Below are 5,306 nucleotides of genomic sequence, written 5' to 3'. Positions count from 1 at the left end.
AAGAGACGCCACCCTCATCACCTCTAGCCGCCGGCCACCTCGCTGGAGTAACCCTGCCCCGGTCGAGTCCAGGAGCTCCCTGCCGACCTCCCCATGGCCCCTACCCTCGCTGCACCACACCCCTGCGCGCCCCACCCCTCCTCCGCTGATTCCCCACCCCACCGGCGACCTCCCCACCTCGCCGGAGCAGCTACCTCGCCGGAGTTCTTCCTCTCTGTCACCCATGGTGAGATTCACGAAATCCCGTATTGCAGTTTTTTCAGAAAATTGCAATCTTAGAAAATTCATATCTATTAGTCTATAACTCCGAATTAGGTGATTCTTTTTCCGTTGGATCACAAATTTTATGTAGTTTCTGTAGATATATAATTTGTCTATGTTTGGATTTATAAAAATTGAGTTAGATCAGATTTGAATTAAAGCTTGTTTTGCTTATTCCGGGAGTTTAAAAATAGCTTTTAATTTGATTCTTTTTGCTTCTGCTTCGTATTGATCATATCATTCAGTAGTTTAAGTTTAAATTTTTTTTAAATATTTTTACTTAGGGTTTTAAGCAAAACAGATTCTGTTTTAGCCTTTTTTGTTTTCTTGCTATTTCTTTTGTATTAATTGTTCTTAATTTGTTTTTTTTCGTAATTGTGACAAGTTATATTTTGTTTTTTGATATTTACCAGTAACTTTTCAACAACAACAAAATTTTATTTTAATTATTTTTATTTGTTATCATGAAATCAATTCTAGTTCCCCGATAACTTGCAATTGGTTTCTCCACTGTTTCAAATCCCGTTTGGAAATACTTTCCAAAAGTTTGTGAAAAATACTCTATTTTATCTTAGTTAAATTTATATCTTAGTTCCCTGTTATTTAAGTATTTTATTTTCTGTTAGACAAAAATTTATTTAGTGGTTGATGTAGTAGAAGACTCCTAGTTTTAGTGAAGTTTCTTTCGGATTCTTATTCGCTTTGTCTTTTGTTTTGATTGCTAGAATGGTTGCTAGTATGAGTGCTTATGTGAATGATATGTTTGTTATATAGATTTCATCGGAGAGTGACGAGTAGTCTATCAAGTTATTTCTCGAGAAATTCTTCTTCGTCAACATCGCCACGGAAGTCACTTTGATCATACTATCACCTATGTTTTATGCATCGTAGTTCTACCATCCTATGCCCAATTGCATGCTGCTTAGGTACTTGGAAATTTTAGTATAGATTGTAGTATCATGTGGTAGGCACCCAACAACCCCGTTACTTGGCCCGGGACGACAAATTTCATATTGCTATGCTTGAGTAGACAGGATTTCGGTTGAGTGCATAACACGAGTGATGCGAGGTTGATTAAATAATCAAGACCGGTTAAGACAAGACTTTTCAAGACCTTGGACGCAATGCAACTCTGGGTGAACGATGGTTGATCGGCTCCCTGGAGAACCCAGTGGATGACCTGGGATGCTGTAGAGGCCATGACATCCTGCGGAAAGCTTCACCCAGGCTCAAAGAGACGGACGGATATTTTCAAGACCCAAGGCTTACCTGCACAGCCACAAGTCATTATGGGCTCTGGCTTGGTTGGACAACGCGGCGACTCTGGACAGGCGGTGCTAGCAGATGTAGAAGAACGGTAGGAATGGATGGGCACCGACAGGGATTCAGAGGGACCCGTTGAAAGACGATGTTTTGATCATCCGGTCTTCAAACACCCTGAAGTGCGAGGACATACTCGGAGGCGATCAAATCTTGTGGGGAACGTGTGCAAAACTCTGCAGAGTACTCAAACCTAATCGATTAGCCGTGTCCACGGTCATGGACAACTTGAGCCAAAGGAACTGAAGTTATCTGAAATTCTCAACACAAATAATAATATTGATGTGGGTATTATTGACAACATGGGTACGAGAATTGGTTGGTGGGACCATCTCGTTAACAACCAACAATGTAGTAACATTTTGCTTTTAGCCCTCTCTTGATGTAGGAGAAAACTTGCTTTTCGCTAAAAACTTATAGCCCCACCTGCCATATATGCATATAGTATAGATGTTATTTTTACCCCTCTCTTATGTGACTTGCCGGCATATTCAATATGCTGACCTACACGGCTGCAACGTCTTATGTTGTAGATATTTTTCTTCGACGAGTAAGAGTACGTTTCAGGGTTACGGTCTACACTCAACTTGCCGTTGGTGTTTATTGGGACTCCACTCCCTTGACTGCTTCCGCTGAGATATTTAAGGTATATATCAGTTTTACGCTATTTACATGTGATTGCACTTTGATATATACATTGATGTACTGTGTGTGCCAGCATACTGATCCAGGGATGGCACAGATACACAGAGGCTTGACTCGTTTTGAGTCGGGTCGCTACACATAATCACTAGCATCACACATAATCTCAAATGGCAAATTCCAATCAGGTGGTTGAACAATAGGTGCCGAAATCAAGGCTTTCTTAAGTATTTCAAACGCCTCTACACAATCATCATAAAAAATAAAAGGAATATATTTTTTAAGAATATTAATTAGTGGCCTATAAATCTTTGAGAAATCTTTGATGAAGCACATATATAAACCAACATGACCACGAAAACTTCTTATACCTTTGATATCTTTAGGTCATGTCATTTTTCCTATTGCATCAACTTTGGCCTTGTCTACCTCAATACCTCATTCGAAAATTTTATGCCCAAGTACTATACCTTCATTGGCCATAAAAGGGCATTTCTTCCTGTTCAAGACAAGGTTAGTTTCTTCGAATCTTTGCAAAACTCGATTAAGGTTGCTCAAGCAATCATCAAAAGAAGTCCCGTATACAGAAAAATCATCCATAAAAACCTCAACAATATTTTCACAGAAGTCATAGAATATAGCAGTCATACATCTTTGAAAGGTATTAGGTGCATTGCATAAACCAAAAGGCATGCGCCTATAAGCATAAGTTCCAAAAGGGCATGTGAAAGTATTTTTATCTTGGTCTTCTTTAGACACAGGTATTTGAGAGAACCTAGAATATACATCAAGAAAGAAAAAGTGTGAGTTCTTAGATAATCTTTCTAACATTTGATTGATGTATAAAAGGCAAGGGGTAACGATCTTTTCTAGTAGCTTCATTTAATTTCCTGAAATGAACCACCATTATATAACCAATTATGATTCCTTGTGGGATAAGTTTATTTTTATCATTGGGATAACAGTTATACCTCCTTTTTTAGGAACATAATGAACACGACATACCCAACTACTATCAACAATAGGATAAATTATACCTACCTCTAGAAGATTCAATATTTTAGTTCTTACTACTTCCTTCATCTTGGGGTTCAAGCGGCATTGATGATTAACGACAGTTTTAGCATCAGGTTCCATATTAATCTTGTGCTAACATAGAGTGGGGCTTCTCACGCGGCACACTGATGCTTTCTCATGCATGCCTCATGCCGCGTCCTAGCAAGAGCTTGCGGCCCATCACCTGTTGGGTAACGTAGCATAAATTCAAAAATTTCCTACGCCATATTCAAATCTTCCTATGGAGAGACCAGCAACGAGAGAGGGGAGAGTGCATCTTCATACCTTTTAAGATCGCTAAGCGGAAGCGTTGCTAGAACGCGGTTGATGGAGTCGTACTCGCGGCGATTCAGATCGCGGTGTGATTCCGATCTAGTGCCGAAACACGGCACCTCCGCGTTCAACACACGTGCAGCCCGGTGACGTCTCCCACACCTTGATCCAACAAGGAGGAGGGAGAGGTTAGGGAAGATCTCCGGCAGCACGACGGTGTGGTGTCGATGGAGAGACGAGGTCTCCCTGCACGGATTCGCCAAGCACCGTGGGAGAGGAGGAAGAAGAGGGACAGGGCTGCGCCGAGGGAGAGATCAACTTGTGTCTCCAACAGCCCCAAACCCCTCTCTATTTATAGGAGGAGAGGGGAGGGGTGCGCCACCTCTAGGGTTCCCACCCTAGGGGTGGCGGCAGCCCAGATGGGAGAGGGGGCGGCGGCCAGAGCAGGAGAGGGGGTGGCGCACCCCCTGGTGGGCCTTAGGCCCACCAGCGCCTAGGGTTCCCCCCTTTCCTCTCTGATGCGGCATGGTCTGGGTGTGGGGGCCGCACCAACCCACCCAGGGGCTGGTTCCCTCCCACACTTGGCCCATATAGCCTTCCGGGGCTTGTGGCCCCTCCCGATGGGCCTCCGGAACCCTTCCGGTGGTCCCGACAATTTGCCGGTGGTGCCCGAAACATTTCCGGCGTCCAAACCCATCCATCCTATATATCAATATTTACCTCCGGACCATTCCGGAGCTCCTCGTGACGTTCGGGATCTCACCCGGGACTACGAACAACCTTTGAGAACCTCGTATAACAATTCCATATAACCCTAGCATCATCGAACCTTAAGTGTGTAGACCCTACGGGTTCGGGAGGCATGCAGACATGACCGAGACATCTCTCCCACCAATAACCATCAGCGGGGTCTGGATACCCATGGTGGCTCCTACATGTTCCATGATGATCTCATCGGATGAACCACGATGTCAAGGATTCAATCAATCCCGTATACAATTCCCTTTGTCTCTCGGTATAGAACTTGCCCGAGATTCGATCGTCGGTATACCTATACCTTGTTCAATCTCGCTACCGGTAAGTCTCTTTACTCGTTCCGTAGCACATAATCCCGTGACTAACTACTTAGTCACACTGAGCTCATTATGATGATGTTCTACCGAGTGGCCTCAGCGATATCTCTCTGTCACACGGAGTGACAAATCCCAATCTTGATTCGTGCCAACCCAACAGACACTTTCGGAGATACCCGTAGTGCACCTTTATAGTCACCCAGTTACGTTGTGACGTTTGATACACCCAAAGCACTCCTACGGTATCCGGGAGTTGCACAATCTCACGGTCGAAGGAAAAGACACTTGACATTAGAAAAGCTTTAGCATACGAACAACACGATCTAGTGCTATGCTTAGGATTGGGTCTTGTCCATCACATCATTCTCCTAATGATGTGATCCCGTTATCAACGACATCCAATGTCCATGATCAGGAAACCTTGATCATCTATTGATCAACGAGCTAGCCAACTAGAGGCTTGCTAGGGACACATTGTGATCTATTTATTCACACATGTATTATTGTTTCCTGTTAATACAATTATAACATGAACAATAGACGACTATCATGAACAAGGAAATATGATAATAACCATTTTATTATTGCCTCTAGGGCATATTTCCAACATCACCCCATCCAACAAAATCCCGACGATTACTTGCAACACCTTGCCCAGCTTGCAGTGGTGAGAGTGCATCG

The sequence above is a fragment of the Hordeum vulgare genome, chromosome 2H (genome assembly GCF_904849725.1).
Source record: "Hordeum vulgare subsp. vulgare chromosome 2H, MorexV3_pseudomolecules_assembly, whole genome shotgun sequence".
NCBI lineage: Eukaryota > Viridiplantae > Streptophyta > Magnoliopsida > Poales > Poaceae > Hordeum > Hordeum vulgare.
Note: the sequence above shows the minus strand (reverse complement) of the source record.